At 41.1% G+C, this 17,761-nt stretch overlaps 1 long non-coding RNA gene across 1 annotated transcript in view; it reads left to right on the forward strand.

Moving 5' to 3' along the window:
- Nucleotides 1-17,761, forward strand: part of LOC148186445 (uncharacterized) — a 185,568-nt gene that overhangs the window by 78,584 nt on the left and 89,223 nt on the right. The window lies entirely within an intron of this gene.

A 17,761-nucleotide genomic window follows, 5' to 3' on the forward strand; every position in this document is an offset into this window, starting at 1 on the left:
TGCGTTGAAACTACAGAGGACTGCCATAACCATACCGTTACTGCGGTAGACTGTCCCAGTCTCCAGCCAACAGGACATAACTGCCAGAAGCTTTCTGACAGGGACAGCTTGCCTACATTATGAGTCTTGCCGTGACTGTGTTGTCGTGAGGCGCAGACAGAGAAATTGGAATGTAGCCCTGGACATCTTAAAGTTTTGAAGAAATTGTTGATCTGTGAAACCCTCTACATCACGGCCCCACCGGTCTCACCCAGCCACACCTCTCTGTCCACAGAACTACCAGCGAGTATGGGTGGGTATCACCAGATACTTGATTGGCACAATACTGAAGTCACAATATTATTGTGATTAAAACATTTTGCGATACATTGACTATTGAACATATATATAACAATTTATGACATTTCTCAATTAAAATTACGCCGTAAAAAGAAAAACTTAATCAACAAAGTTTGTTTTATCTAATAAAATAAGAATGTTTTCAGTCTACTTGCCCCCCTTCAATAATTTTTATTGCAGCAAAATGTATCTGATGGACTGAAAAAGCAAATTGTTCAATTTTTCTAGTAAGCTACGACAAAGCTCTTATTTGTAATTGCAATATTAATCATTTACATAATCGATAACTACCATCTGTGTATCAATATTGGCCTGCGAAATATCATACTACTATGCTGTATCAATTTTTGTAACCAACCCCTAACCATACAGCTATAGCTACAGCTTTTGTGTTCCTTCGTCTTCTCACCCTCATGCCATTGTTTCTATGGCTCATAATACCAAAACTACAATCATATGAAATGTGTCCCATTTCATGAGCCGGTATCCCGAAAATGAATGATGTTATTCTGCATAACAATTAGCCATGTGCTTCTGTTTGGGAGAGGGCAGTCAGAGAAATAGTTGGCAGTCCCCTCCTCAACATGCAAGAAATTGTCGTCCGATCTCCACAGCAAATCATTTGGGAGACATTTGCACCACATTATCATTCATTTATTTTTTCTCCAAATGCCCGATTTGCAAATTTGAAGGTTTTTGTTGTTGTCGTCGTTGTTGTTGTTGTAGTTCAATGTGTGTGATGTTATTGGATGCATGTGAGGTGCCAAAGATGATTCTGACTCTCTCCAATTGTAAAAATGTGTCGCCACTACACAGAATTGTGATAAAAAAGGTTTAACATTCCACCTACTAAAATTTACATCTACCGCCTGGCTCCTTTTCCTCAATATTTGGCCAAACCTCAACAGCTGTGGATAGTCTTGAGTCTCTCTAGTTAGACTTAATATGGATTTCAAATCCATTAAATGGAAAAGTCTCAGAGGAAAATAGAGAATTTAACAGTGCATATAATCAATAACGCTGTGGTAAATCATATCAGTGAATGTTTATTTAGACCTATCAGTAATGTTTAGGCTAATTTCAACTTTAGGGGTGTGTTACTTCATTTATAAAGTGTTGTGGCTCCAGACAGATTTTTGATTTATTTATTTGGGGCTAAAAATGACTTTATTGACAGTAAAGGCTGTCGACCCCTGGTCTTGGCTGAATGATCTGATCTGGGTAAAATCCGAATTGAGGATTAAGCCCTGTAATGTGAACGTAGCCAAAGACAGAGACATAGTAAGAGAGAAACCCCCTGAGGGACAGAAGGGAGAGCAGGCAGATCCTTCACATGACCTCCATGTGCATCCAATGGTGCTACCTGGAGCAAAAAACATCGGCATGGCGAATCACTCATGTCAGACTTTATCATTTATGGCAGCTCATGGATTAGAAATTTCTGGTCAGGTGAGGTGGTCTACTCATCCAAGAGTACCCCGTGGAGAAGCAGAAAAGCCTGAAATTAAAGACAAAAACGGAAAAGTTTAGAGGATAAGGAAGACTGAGAGGGAGTCGGACAGTGATAACCTCATCTTCTAACCTTCTCTGTTAAGCCATCAGTCTTTCTGACCCTTGTAATTAGCACACAAAGCACAGGGATGGAAAGAGCTCGCTTCAATTGGTCCCTGTGAGACTCTGGTCTCAGCCTACAAAATAAGATATTGCCGCATAGACAGTATTTTACTGAAAGCAGAGAATAGATTTGTCTCCTGGCAGACACAGCAAATATTTCATCCAGGGTATGCCTGCGGCTTAGAGCCTTGTTGGTATTAGTGCGCCTAAAAGTTGTTGGGAGCTTACAATCCACATGGGAATACTTTCACAATATCAATTACTTCAAACACACACAGGCACTCGCAGGGGTTTACACACATGCATTCACCGCAAGCCGAGAGACAAAAAGCTGAGGAAACAGGTTGGCGGTAGTTAGGGAAATGATATGGCAACTGATTCTTGTTTTTCTAATTGGTTAATTCTGTTCTATTAATGTGGGAAATGAGCGTGAGACTGCAGGGAGGCGCTGCCGCTCCCCCCGCAGGGTGCAGGCGGCACACCCATCTTCCCTGGTACCCCCCACCGGCAGCCCCAGGGCGTGGAGGCCAGTCGGGTGAAGTAATTGAATAACTAACAGCAGATCACTATTTGGCTGACTCCAGCTCATTGGACAGACAGGAGTGCTTAGACAGCGCTGCGAGGCAGGCTGGCAAACAGCGGACTGTATGGAAGCTCGCTGGAGAAAGCTGCAGACTGGAGCTGACGGTGGGTTGTAGACTAAGCTACAGCGCAGATAGTATAAGAGGAGCGGATAAGGCGAGGGGGGGTGTAATCTCGCAAGGGGCCGATTTACCACCATTTCTGAGTTCTTCTTATCATGTAGCTTAATGACTTTAATGACTTGTAGAAAAATTCTGAAAGCAGTTAAAAGGCTTCGAGAATCAAAGAAAGGCTTTTTTGAGGTCAGGGAATTTTTTTTTTTTGGGGAGAGAGAGAGAGAGGCGAAAGCCTGCACAGTCTGGTTTGTGTGGAGTCCACTCAGGGCTGTGACTGCAGCACCGCATCCCAGCTCTTTTGTCTTTGTTCCTGTGAAAAGGACAGGAAGTGTGTGGCAGTGTGGAGGAACTAGTTTACTTATTCATCAGGTTTTCAAGTTCTAGCGGACGCAAGGTTTCTCAGGGATGATAAATGGCATCCGAAGGCCCAGGTGGATGGGGAAGGGGAGGAGGTAAATAATGGAACAGCCTGACAAACAAAGGAGGCTCCATGATGCATTGTCTGAATGTGAATCAAAGCCACAGGTGTGTGTATGTGTGTGTGTGAGTGTGTGTTTGTGTGAGGAGGACTGATGGTTTGCTGAAACTTTCCTTGTCTCTCCATCGCTGTCAAACCCCTGCAGGAGCGTTTAGGTGGCTTTTGAAGTGAGGCTTGCAGCACCACCTCTGTGAAGTGACTGCGTGGATGAAGCCAGTGCATTTGGGCAAGGATAGAAAATAGAATAAATAAATATATAAAAGAAGGAACGTCCCCCCAGAGTGGAAATGTAACTCTAATGCAGCAGGAGGAGGTGGACAGGAAAGCTATTAAGGCTAAGCGAGGGCCTGGGGTCCACTCAAGTTTTACACTCCTACTCAGGGCTGCATCGTATGTATCCCTCTCTTTCTCTCTCTCTCTCTCTCTCACACACACACGCACGCACACACGTCCTCTCAACCTCCTGTTCCAGCTCCGTTCCGTCTGAACTCTCTCTCAGCGCTGAGCTGAGCAGACTCAAGGAAACGGTTCATTTAAATGTACATAATTTGCTCTCGGAGGCTCACTCTTGGTCTCACTGTTCCCCTGTGGCGCCACAGAGAAACAGCCCAGGAGAGACAGACAGAGAGAAAAGATTTTATCCTGGAAGAATCCAGTGGCCTGGACAGAAAACACAGGCTGGTAAAAGCCGGGCAGAGTGAGAGCTTCAGGTACACTGGACATTTATACCCTGAGGACTTTAATGCCAACACGTTCTCATCTTGTCTCGCCACCAGATTTCTTATAATGGAAAAACCCAAATACAACGCGAGGCAAGGTGAAAAAAAAATTAGCATTAAAAAAAATAGCATCTAATATGTCGGGGGGGTTTTGTTTAGTTTTTGTTTTTTTTAAGATACCTTTTTATGCTAGGGACAGAGCTCCAAATGTTGATAACTTATGAATAATTTGAGTCATTTTCCAGGCATAATTGTCAAAACAAATTGCTGTTTTCAGCATCTAAAGTATGACAAAATTCTGCTTTTCTCTGTTGTATCTTTGTCATAGCATCATGAATTGAATATCTTTGTGTTTTTGAATTTTGTTTTGCCAAAACAAACTATTTGGGACAACTTTGACAGACATTTTTCACAATTTTCAGACATTTTATAATTTGAATGATTAATGGATTAAGTGAGAAAATAATCTAAAATTAATCCGAATTAATAGGAATTTGCATATTTGCGCACACATTTTTTCAAATGCAGAAAAAAGAAAAAAACAACAACTGGTACTAAAGGTAACAAGATGAAAAGAGGAAGACAGGAAAGAGGGGGATTTGAAGAGAGTGAGAGGAGATTTGGCCTTTGTCAAAGTCAACACTTGGCCTTTTGCGGATCAGGATTGTGTTGGCTGTGTTGCACAAGCTGGTGTATTGTCAGAGTGTGTGTGATTCACGCCGTGTCAGAATTACTGCCAGACGTCAGAATATCAGTCTTCTGTTTGCTTGTTTCTGTGTGTGAGGGTTTTCATAACCTCTGGATTTATACAGGCTCTGTCTTTACCCCAACACTGACCCGTATTAGCCAGGGGAGTGGCAACGCCTTGAGCATTTGTCTGTTCTCCAAGAACAAAGTAAACAAAGCAAACAAATCCTCATAATTGATTCTATTTGGGCTGAGTCAACTCATATCAAATAATGAGTAAACAACAAGAGGGATTTGAGGGATAAAAGACATGCTTTTTGTACATCTTGTCAGCGTGACTTTCTGTCATTGTGATAGGAGTAAGGATAAAACATTCTTCAATACAAACTAAAAAACAAAGTCTGCTGGTAATCAAAATTGTGGACAGATAAATTGCCTGAAATTGACCATAGTACAAGTATATTTATTAGACTCAAGGCCCAAGGAAGTGAAGGGAAGAAATAAATTTGTTGGTAAGTGAAAAAAGTTCAAGAGGTAATGTGCTGGTTCACTGCCCACAACTTTGCAAGGTACAGCTCAAATGAAACATAAAGCGGGAGAAAAATATTTTCTCATGTGCTGTCAGACATTTAGACTTCTCCCCTGAGCAAAAAAAACATATTTTTATATAGCACACTCACCCTCTGGACTATTGAGATGGTGTAATTTTGAAAAGATAAACCCATTATGATCAGATTTCCGTTGTTGTGTAGCTTCTCTGTAACATACTAGTGTTGTCACGATACCGGAATTTCAGTTCCTCAAAAAATATCGATACCATTTTCGATACCACTGGGAGGGATATTAAAGTTTTTTTATCAAGAGATAAACATCACAAGGCTATAACATGGTGACGATTTCTTTTCTTGGTAAGTAGCAGAGAACAGCAGAAAGGCTAGTAACGTTCACAATAAAACCCTCTTACCACTAGACAAAAAAACAAAAAACACCCGCTAACATCTGGCTTTTGTATTTAATTTAAGGTTACAGTCAGCATTCACTCCTGGGACAGATGACTCTGTCACTGGTATTTATCGGCTCCAGCTCAGAAGGGCTGTGATGGAAATAAAACACAGGTGTTGAAATGCTTTTTTTTGGTCCTTTTTCTGGCGTGATGCAATGATGCACCATCACAAAATACCATCCGTCTCTGTTCAAGCAATGGGACAAGGAGGCGCTGAGAAAAGCAATATGCTGTGTGCAGATCTACAGTTTAATAAGATTTTGTTAATTTTAAATAGTAAAAAAAGAGAAAAGTCATGTTCACATTTTTTTTTGCATACTTTCATACCTACCTGGTATATGGTACATGAGTGTATCATTTTGCGATGCAACAGCTGCACACTGATACCGTCACATATTTTCCTGTTTCTGCCTGAAAATAAAAGCCCTCTTACAACGTTTCTGTTAACAGAATCCCTTACATTGATGACACATATATTCATAAATGAGTGGAGTGTGTATTTAATTGTGGACAGACAATAGTGATAACAGTAGGCAGCTCTGAAACAGCGCAAAGACAAGAAACGCTTTCAGTGTGATCACACGCATGCAGTGTGGCCCAGGCGTAATCTCTAGGGCACACAATGCGCACTGCATGCAAAACATCCTCAATTCAGCCTCTCCAGTATAAAGTTAATAGAAAGAGTAGAGTCTGTATTTTTGACAGTATTTAAAATCACACCGTATTACTGTATTACTGAATACAGTAATACTGAGATACTGTCCATAGTTCACATGTTAGAGCTAAGGCAACAATTACTCAATACACTGAACAAATTCTCACATCCCACCAAAGTACTCAAATATTCAGGTAGCAGTTTTGGTGCAGCAGCACATAAAAGTCACCACAGACAACACAACTCCGAACTACTGCAAAATACTGAGAGTTTCCCTGACAGCGAAAGGCTTAGTCAGCATTGTGTGAATTGTTTTTGCTTTTGGTTTGAATCTAATGTACATTAATTTTTATGTAAAAGTCATGCACTCTAGCTTTAGATATTTCCATTAAGACATGTCGCACCTTAAATATCAATATTCCTTGATTACAGAGTGAAGAGTGTTTTTTAAAATACAAAACAGCAGGCAGACAACTGATTTTGAGGCTGTTTACAGCTGTAATTGCCGATGTTTGCAAATGTTTTTTTGAAAGCTGCAGAACAAGTTTTGTCTTCAAATTCCACAATAGCTCTTGACTTTCATGTATTTGAATTATTAATGAGCACATTAAGTCATGGATTGGGGCTTAGATAGTATTATTACTTAAACTTTATGTAAACAAAGAGGACAGAGCAAAAGCAATAACCTTTTCTACCTCTGTGGATGTGCTTGTGTCCAGAGACGCACAGTGGACTACTGTAAGAGACGCTTGGTCAATTAATGAAGATTCATTACCTTTGTTTGGAGCTTTAGGGCCGCACATCAGAGAAACTTGGTTCCTCTCTGTGTAAAGATGATACATGATAATAATAATCTGGAGATAATTAAAGCAAACATAACACATTAGGGTTTAAGAGCAGCATATATTGGTTGGGGGGCGGCATACATTTTGAGGTAAATACAGTCTGTTGTAATATGCGAGATCTTGGTGACCTGTGAGAACTTTTGAATAAAAATCTGAATTCATATGTTTTAATTTTCATGAAGTTGCATTTACCAATTTGAGAGCTCGCAGCCACCGAGTTGTGGCACTGGAAAATGTACTCAAGTTAAAAACAAATAAATACGTTTGAGTAAATGTTGGATTGCAATCTTGCAGCTGTCATTGTATTTAAAATATGAATCTATTTAAAATATCTACATCTGCACAATGTAACATTAACAAATGCTGAAAATCTTAATAAAATATTGATTTTACTAGGTCACTATATACCTAAACATTTCTTTTCTGAGCCTCTTTGCCCTGGTGCAGTGCGCATGCAGCATGAACTAGATGTATTTAGGCTTATGGAAGGCTGTTTGCACAGACGGGGCGCAACGTGGAAGAGAGAAACTGATCCTTATTTTTAGTATCAATCCTGTTGACCATGGAATTAATCTTCAAAACTGAAATATAGTATTTGTAGTATTGGTATCAGTCCGCCCACCCGTTCCCTTATGTATGTAATCTTAAGACACAGACCGCTAGCAGCTGTCAGCTTTGTTCCACCAGGTGGCTTTCCAACCTGGTCTCAAGGGTTTGCACAGAGCCCAAGGAAACAAGTATACTCCTACTTTTCTCCCTGGATTTATAATAATCTGCAGAGCAAACTACATTTTGATAATCTCATACCATTGAAAAAATGATAGCCAGGTTAAAAGTCCTACTAACTGAGAAAAGAAACTAGTTTTTTTTTAGCTGGTTTTAGTCTCCTCCTGTGTGCAGTCTTAGCCAGGTCTCTCCTGATAAAAAGGAGTTTCCTGTTTCAAGGGAATTCATATTAAATAGAAAAATAAAAAAAAAGAACAACTGAAATATCACATAGTGACTAATATTGTAAAAACAGACAAGGTATGAACCTAAAACACACCTGCAAACTAATTCCAAAAACTGAGATTCAGCCTCTTAAAACTTGTGACTTAATTTAAATTATAAAAGATATATTGCTTTTAAATACCCTGATCTTAACACTACATTCGTAACTGTTGGCAACCACAAGGTTTTAGCCAAATAAAGTAATTTATCACATTTCCATAACAATAAGTCAACTGTTAGCCTCTTATCCGCCTCCAGGAGCAGTCAGCAGCTGCTTCACACAGCCAGAGAGCACCAGCAAAACAATTGTGACTTCAAAATACAATTTATCATTTGGAAAAAGAACAATTACATTCGCAGTTTGGGAAAATATCATCAATACCATATTTGTTTATTACAGATTTTTTTATTTAATACTCAAAAAAAAAGACTGGTGTTTAGACCTGTTTTTTTTCTATTTTGCATGATCACTTGGAGTGTACATGTTCATGTATTGTGTGTATTTGGCTGCAATTGCACATTGCGCTACAATTATTTGGCAACAAGTTATTTGAAAACCGGAATTTTTTTTTTTTTAAGAATGATTTTTTTTTGTGAAGATTAGAAAGAATTGGAGTTCCCTCCTTGTTTTGTAGAGAATTTAAAATCCATGTTGTCAGAAATGTCAGTGGCCTATAAGGATAATTACATGCCGTGACAATTTATCCTTCCTTCTGTCATTTAATTTATCAGTTCTGGATTGGCTGACATCTGTGGGTGGGGATCCTGTGACATGGCTTTAAGCTCCACAACAAGCGAGCAAGTGGTGCCTTAGTTGGGATTGTTTTGTCAACTAATCCTTTTTTAACTTTTTTAAAACTTTTTTTTGGTTTATGAAGGGGGACAGAAAGCGTTTGAGAACCACTGTCTTCATGTGATGTGACCTCATGACCTTATAATCATATGCAACTTAAAACAATACAACTTTGACTTTGTCAAGCGGGACACAAACCCTGGTCTCCAGGGTACAAGTCCTGTGTTTGTGTGACCCAACTGACAACCCAACCAACCACTGCACACAAAACACTCCTGACAGCCTACAGATCATAGGTCATGTGATCCCAGTCTCCTAATCATAGGTTTAAGTATGAACAATGAATGAGAACAGCCTGCAACATATCATACAGGTGTTTCTATATTCCTTGTCCCTCAGCATTATGAGATATTACAGATAGAGAAAAATGTGAACCTAGTTTGCTACAGTTTCAATAGTGCAACTTTGTCTGACCTTGGTTGGACCAACCAGGCTGTATTAAAAGGTTTTACATGTAACTGTGGCCTTGGGGTTGGTTTACTGATGACTGATCAACAGGAAGGACCACTGAGACCCCAAATGTTCCCTTAAATAGCTTTCACCTCCTTCCATCTGCCCACTTCCCTCAGGTTAGTTTCTAAACAACTCTCTTCTCCAACACCCTGCTTCTGCAATATGTTTCTGAGTGTTTGCTTAGTTTGATGTCTCTGACTCATATTTTCTGAATGATCACTGTCACTGACAGAGTCTGATTAAGATATGTTGGAGAGTCATTTTCTTTGTTTTTTTTTTTTTTTCATCAATACTGTGAAGTGCAGATTTTCCAGCATCTTTTTATAGCACACGCCTGTATATAGTCATACTGAAAACCACAAGCTCAATTAGCTGTAGCAAATAATCTGGCCTTTGGCTGAAGCACTCTAGTCCTTGCCAAACTTTGCCGGCTGTCATGGCAACGGGTGACACTCTGACATTTTCAGTCGGGTGCGTTTATCACCTCACACCCTCCCCGCCATATACGCCTCTGACATTTTGGAAGGGACGTAGCTGGCACTGGATACAGAGGCAGCTCTGCTGCTTGCTAAGGAGCCTTTGTTGTGTCTTTATGTGTTTGTTAATGAATAGAATCTACTGTATGTTTGTATGCTCATGTATGTAGATCAATGTTGACATGTGTTTGTTTGCCTCAGGGGCTGATTTCTCACTTAAGCTGTTGAATCTCATTGCTGTGCATCTTCATGCCAAGTGTTGAATTTAAAAAAAAAAAAACAAAAACTATTTGTACCATGTAAGTTATCCATTATGGAAACATTATGAATAAGTAAGCTGTGTTTGCATGATTCATCTTATCTTATATTGGATGCATGTGTGAAAAAATATCTATTCTGTTAGTGTGTGTATGTGCTCAAAAGTGTCTATACAGACCTTGTGCTTAAGCCTCTAGCCCAGTAATTGAAAATTGAATAGAACAGTGAAGTTGTGGGCTCATGGCCTAATTTGGCAGATGGCTCACTGAATCTCTCCGCGGAACCATTCCCTTAAGTGTGTGTGTGTGTGTGTGTGTGTGTGTGTGTGTGTGTGTGTGTGTGTGCGTGCGCGTGTATTTCTGCTTGTGTAACTCCTCTGAGACAAAGACTCCTCAAAGCGTCCTCTTAACGATTCAAGTTTACATCAGGATCAGCAGTGGAAGTTGGATGCCGGAGACAGGTGAGGGGTATTATTGTTGGTTTAGTGTTTTGCCCCTCTGTCCTCCCATGTGGTCTTCTTCACCTTGCAGGGGCTCATTACCTCATCTGTTTATATGACACGTTGTCTTATTCCCAGCCAATCACTGGGTTAATGTATTCTGTTAAAGAGATGCCATCTTGAACATTTATTGTTGCCTCTGCAGCTGTATGAGAGAATCTGGCCTGGTGGATCAGCAACAATCATTTAGTCAGATTATCCGCAGTTAAACAGTTAAACCTTGCCCACAAGTACACATATGCTTTTGTATTTCTTGTAGTGTGAACTATAGATCTTGCAAGGCCAGAATTGGGTTTAGTTTAACTTTAAGGTTAGACATGTTATGTGATGGGTTAAGGATATTTTTGATATATTACAAATTTTTTCTTAGTTTTAACGTCTTGTTTATTATTTCTGTTGGTTATGACCATGTGTGCTAAGATCTGGAACATCATGACAATGAGGAATGGGCATCGGTACTCAATTTTTTAAGGTATTGACAGAAATAACCCAGTACCAAGTCATAGCAGAATGTTTCTCGTTGAGTTATACATGCATTTGATCGTTTTTGTGAAATGGTCTGATTCGGGACCATCCTGCCTCCCTGCCAAATCAGCAAACTTTAGTTGTTGCCGTCTCTATGGTCACTCTTCTTCCAGCGAGTAGTTCAACATCTGCCCAGTTAGCACAAGCTTATGCAGCATCAGTGGTTAACATCCAACACTAAGATTTTTAATGGTCCTAACAAATTCACACCGACAACAAAATGCCTTGTTTCTGTCATTCAGCCCAATAATAACTGTTGGTAACTTTAGCTATGTGGTGCTAACAGTTAGCCCTGTCACTGTGTGTGTACGGCCAGGCAGGCTCTCACAACTGGTGCAGAGCTCACTCTCCTGCTTCAAGAGCTTCTCCCCATACAGTCTGTGATGTGGTGAAGTTTAGCCCAGTGTGACAGAGTTAGCAGTTCAGTGTGCCAAGATGCCACCAAAACGTTATTTTGGTGGCATTATGGCTGTGCTACAAGCCACTCCATTCACATTATGGCTATCAATTGCAGTACTCTTATGTTGTCAGTATCACTTCAAGGGTACTGGTACCAGAACTAGGGCTGTGTGTTATGCTAGTCGAATCAGATTTGGATATTCAAAATGAATATTCAATGCATTGTTTTCCAAACAAAGTTTTAAAGTTTAACAGGCTCTGTTCAGCGTGGCAGTCACCTAATATAGAAACAAGCTAATGGCGCTAACAATAGGGCTTGAATGTGCAACAACATTTTTTGCTGATGCTAGATATCAAACAAAATCCAGAGACTGTATCGTATTAAGTTGCTGTGAGCTGCAAATTTACCACTTTCAAGCAGAGAAGGTCTCTCCTGCAGCTCCAAAGAGTAGTGTGAAAGTAAAGAGCACTTACTCCACAGCAAAACTGAGTAAAGCAAAGTACACTGCACAGCACTCTGACTAGCAAAAAAAAAAAAAAAACACCTGCTCGACTTGAAGCACTCTCAGTCGACTGAGGGTCTCCAGCTGATGATTTCGAATCTCTGACTTTCAAGGGCTAGCCCTTAGATCTTGTAATTTTTTTTGAATGACACAGCATTAATGACAACACAGTTCTACAAGGCAAGAAACATGAGTCATCAGATAATCAGACAGGTTGTAAACCAGCCAACTCATAAGACTATTAACACTATTAGATTATCTAAACCACTTTATTTGAAGGGGAAATTGGCAAGAATTTGACCATTCACCTTCGTTTTCACTACAAAATGCATACTAAAACTGTATGCTCATTGGAATGCTTGTTTTTCTTCTTATCCTCGCTCAACACTCAGCAATTAACTTGTTGAGAGAAAGAGAGACACAGAGAGAGAGAGAGTACTGTGTGTAACCTGAACATATGGTATTAGAAAAGAATAATGGAATTGTGTTTCCAAACCCCCAAACCATCTTAAATTGGCATGTCTCCAGAGGTCCTTTCATGTCTGTAAATAACACTACAAACAATTCATTGTTATTGCACATGCCAAAGGGTGGTGTGAGACACATGCTTGTATCTCTGTGTGTGCGTTTATGAGTGAATGTTGAGCACATGCACCTGTGCAGGCAGCTGCATGCCTTCATTTCAGCCTGACATGTATTTTTCACTCAATGTATTAATTAATGTCTACTCACTTCTACGTGAAAGTGTTAGTTGGCTCATCGCAGCATCCCCGCATTTTCTCCTCCTTTTATCTGTGTCTTTATTTAGGCAAACTTCTGCTGTCAGGAGCAGGTTGTGTGTGAGTGTCTCCCAGCGCGCCTCCCAGCGAATGCTCCACACTGACACGTGTCTCTATGTGTTAATCACAGATGTCTATTTCTCCTCCTCTTTGGCCTCCTCCAGACCTCCCATGGCTCTCTCCCTGTCTCAATGCCCGGAGCGAGTGCAGCACAGGTGACACAAGGCGGCATGACTAGCATGCCACACATCCATCAGACTGTGAGAAGCAGCAGGAGAGAGCAAACTGAGCTAAATTTGGGTAGCTATTACTCAGTACAAGCAGACTGCTCAAAGTTATGCAAGAATCTGGTGGCTTTTATATTTCATTAGAAGTTTGGCATGATTGCTTATTTCCTGGATGCACTGTTTTCCCTCAGATATCTTGGAGAGGTTTTATTTATTATTCACAATATCTTAATTTGCCAGCCAAGGTGACTACTTCTCTTGCCTGTCGATATCTATTTTATCTGCATGCTAATGTCTGAAATACACTGTGCAGTGGCCTATCCTGGTTGAGTGGGAGTAATGTGGAGGGTAATATCTCCTCTTTGACATCTGCCCTCTGCAATTCTGACCTTATCCACCTCGCCGCAGTGCCGTAGGCCCTGTAGCTCTGTCTGATGTCCGCTCACGCAAACACCACTGCGCTCCGTACACACACTCACACTCAGATACAGATTCGCTGCAATTAGAGTCATATGGTGTGAGCTTACTGCCTCCCACGATTCTAACCAATAAGGTCATTTTGTAGATAAAGAAAAACAAATTTCTGCAAGTTGTGTGTTTCAGATGTACTCCACAACCCTGTGTTTTCCTTGAACCAAACAGTAAATTTAATCTGTTTTTTTACTGTATTCAGTGTCCTCATCTTGTTCCGTGTGCATCGCTGTTATTTCTAGCTTTTTATTTCCCATTTGTATGAGAAGTGAACGGGAATGAAAAGTCATGGATGTTGTTTTTAGATGATGGAGTAGATCTAAGGTGTTGTCAAAACTATAGAACAATGAGTAACTGCAGCGTCTAATACTGTATATAAGGGCAAAACAGTATTTTTACATATTTGCAGTCGTCATTCTGCTCAAATCTTTACACATTTGGCTGCTGTTTGCCTACAAAGATGTTTGTTTGTCTTGGCTACATAATTGAATACCATTAATGTAGCACGCACTGCCTCACAGCCAAGAAACGGTTTGATCTTTGTTTAAAGTGTGTCAGCTTTTTAGCCCTATTAGTAGTTTGTTCTTCTTTGGGGTGTGCGCAAAGCACTAGGGAGGCAGCACTTTAAAAGGTCACTAATGCACTCAGCCTGCTGAAGGGAAAAAAAGGCACGTTGGATGTTTGTTTGTGCTTTTTTATCTCTCTTTACAGTGAGTTCTCTGGAGATGCGGCACTACAACATGCGAAGATACCATAGTGTCTTCGCTGTGAGGGAGGGAGGAGATGGAGAAACATTTACCGCATTGCATCCCGTCTGTTTCTGCCCGCAGCATGCAAGGGCCAACGCAGGCCGTGATCAGACATTTACAAAAAACAAAAGTACAAGGGGTGTAGAGCGTGAGCGAGCGGTTGTGGCGAGTTAAAGTCAGAAAAAAGAATGAGGGTCAGAGGTATACGAAGTTCTGCGAGTTAACTTTCGTTCTGCTGTGCCCAGGAATATGTTGTAGCAGTGTTAAACAAGTGTATACAAGGCAGTGGAGCGGCGAGGTGGGGTCACGGTGTCACACGGTCTGAGGGTAAGCCTGCAGATAAGAGCCTGGGCGGCTCAGCTTAGCCGGCTCCCCCGGCGCAGGGAGTGACTGCAGAGTACACCTGGCCTGGCAGCTTCAGACCGTCCATGGACAACTGGGAAAGGCTTCTGCCATGGCCGCAACGCAAACTGACAAAGGGAATCATGTGCGATCGTAGGAGCAAACAGAGCAAGGCTGACAGTGTTAATGTGTGACTGCACTATCATGCAGAGGTTTCTGTGTGTACATTTATGCTTGTGTGTGCGCGTATAGGAAAGGCTCTGGGGCGGCAGGAGGAGGCCAGTCTACTAACAGCTGTCTGCTTTTCTAACCTTTGTGTTTGTCATGCCAGGTTAAAGGCAGGGCACTTTAAGGAGAAAAGAAATGGGTGGGAAAAAGTAAGAGAAAAAGGTCAAGCTTGAACATAGAAAGACGATGATGGTGCTTGAGTGCATTCCAGTCAGAATGATAAAGTTATTGCTGGATATGGAAACCTTTGTACATTGCAACTGGCTGCCAAAATACTCTAAAGTAAGCCCAACCGTTATGTTCTGCCCACAGGGTGCTGCTGTGAAATGTTGCTGTTTAAGATGCTTCATAAAATTGTATATCAAGTTCACTTTAATCAATAATTCTTAGTTTGATTATCACAACATATGAGTCCAGGATTTTTTCTCACTTTATTTAACTTGCAGTGCATTAAAATAGTTCTAAATAAACACTATATTGAGCATTAAACAGAGATTTTGGACACTTATGAATCATCACCGTTTTGCGTCATCAGTGGCAGGAGTAGAGTTGACGCACCTGGGCCCAGTTTCCTCTCACGAGGATATGAAGGCAACACAAAAATCCCCACAGTTTCTCCTTTTTTGAGTGGCAAATAAGCAAATGTTCAACATCTGCCAGGTGCATTCACAGAAAAAAAACACTGAAAACACTGCCAAAAATGTTAAGGAGCTTGTTAAAACATCAACTGTGCAAACAGATTCAGGGAGAATTAAAGCACTGAGGTCTGATAGACTCCGGAAGGTTAAAGACAAGAGAGACAAATGGATCACCTCATCTTAGTGAGACAGTGCTGTCCTTTCATTACAGGAGCCAGCCCTTCATCTTGAATGGCCTTCAACTCTTTGGTGGCTTTTTAGTGTCAGGAAAGTTGTTTCTGGTCCCTGACTGTCTGGTACATCATGCAGATCATTATCAGTTCTGGTGGCTTGGTTTTTCTTTTCCTCACTCTTTCATGAGTGTGTTTGGCCACACAATGGTGTAGTGTTGTTGCTGCATAAAATGTCAACCCATAAACTTTGTGTAAGACCAGCCTGGTGTCTCTCCCAGGTTGTCAAATACTGAACATTTCTCTCACCCCTTTGGCATCTAATACTGACTCACAATGCACCATTTAGTGTCTGTATATATGAGACTCAGCACGTGTTTAACTAATGCCAATGTAAACCCATATGTGGCAATATTAGACACCCAGAGCAACTGCTATGAAGAGCAACAAAGTCAGCAAAAGGAGGAGACTGGGGTGGATGGGTCGAACAGATCCAGGATTTTGACTCAGGAGATTGATGTTTGTGTGAGACCAAAGCTCCACGATGAGTGAGTCATTTTAACAGAACATTATGTAAGTTCTATCTCACACAGGCTCCTTCCTCCACTGGACTGTATTGGTAATGCTCTTCTCCAATCACAAGCGAGCATTCACTCACTGAAATTTGAATAAATGCAGCTGGTCAATCAGGACGTGAATTCCTGAATACGTGGAGAGACCACAGTTTATGTAGGAGTAATTTGCCCTCTGTCTTTTTAACCAGTGCAAGGATGGCATTGGCTCCACCCAGTACAGTTGCGTACCACCTGGCTGGGGCCCCGTACAGCTCCGCTGCAGCGGCCTACGACAAAAGGAATTAAGCGGGCTACAGGGGCCAGCTTTAAACTGGTTAGAAACAGTGTGGCTGGGTCGATGTTATGTCACAACTGGGTGTTCATACATTTAGCTTCAACCACAATACCCACAGAGTTCAAAAGAGGGCGTGTGAGAGAGAACCATGCCTCCAATAGCAATAGGGTTACAATATTGTAACTTTTGTTACGTACCTCATGTACTGATGTCAGATCCTGTCTAACCATAACCCATGACAGCTGTTGTATGAGAATATGTTGTGCATCTCATACAGATGCTATAGGCCTTATGCATTGGTATCAGATGCCAAAAAGGCAAGACAAAGTGCTAGTATTTAATGAATGGAAAGAGAAAAAGGGGTGTGTAAGACTGGTACAGCATTTAGGTCGATAGAGATATCGCTACACTCTCTCTACACACACTCCAGTTCCATGTTTTCTGATTTTTTGGCACTGCATTGACAACAGCATATTTTACCTATAGGCTACACACACACAAACACACATGCACACTCTATTATTTTTTATTCTAGGAGCTGAGCAGTGACAATGCGAGACCCAGTTTTTCCATGAGCCATGTTGCTCCCTTTTGTAAAGCGGATGCCTCTTTTTTTGTCAAAAGCCAAAAATGAACAGGAAATCAATTTTCCTTTCGCCCCTTTGCTTCTTTCATCATCTGTGTTTGCAAGAAGCTCTGACAGCTTCAAGTCCATTTGTGTTGAGGAGCAACCACTATCCCACTTTGTGCCGTATTGTGTAAAGCAGAACATTTCAAACAGAATCTGACCTGGTGTCAAACAGTAAAATGCAGCTGGTAGATGCTTCTTTTCAGCGACGGTTCTTTTTTTTTTTTGTAAAAATGTCTTCACAAATCACTGTGGAAACGATTTACAGATGTTAGTGCCATTTAACAAGACGTTCTCATTTCCACCCGCGTGCAGTAGCTTGTCATATGCTAGAGGGAAATGGATAAAATGATACAGAGAGGGGTGACTGGCTTTCTTAAGAGCAAAGTAGTGTGGACCATCTTAGCAACCAGTGTCACATCCCATTCCTGCCAGCTCTGAGGAATGTCCAGACCTTGACACTTGTCCAATCCAAGCTATCTCAAGCTTTCTCCTCCAGCTTCACGCCGGCTAATCTTTTCTGACACCTCACACAGCCCCGACAGGGAATCACTCTACCCTGAAAACAATCCAGCCCCCCTCCCCCTTCACCTCAAATCAGCACCAGCCCCCCTCTCCTTCTGTCTGTCTTCCTTATATTTCTCTTTACCCTCTCTCTCCCTATCTATCCCTTCCCCATTACTCCT

This window comes from Plectropomus leopardus, chromosome 18 (assembly GCF_026936395.1).
Source record: "Plectropomus leopardus strain MGB_pleo_1.0 chromosome 18, ASM2693639v1, whole genome shotgun sequence".
NCBI lineage: Eukaryota > Metazoa > Chordata > Actinopteri > Perciformes > Serranidae > Plectropomus > Plectropomus leopardus.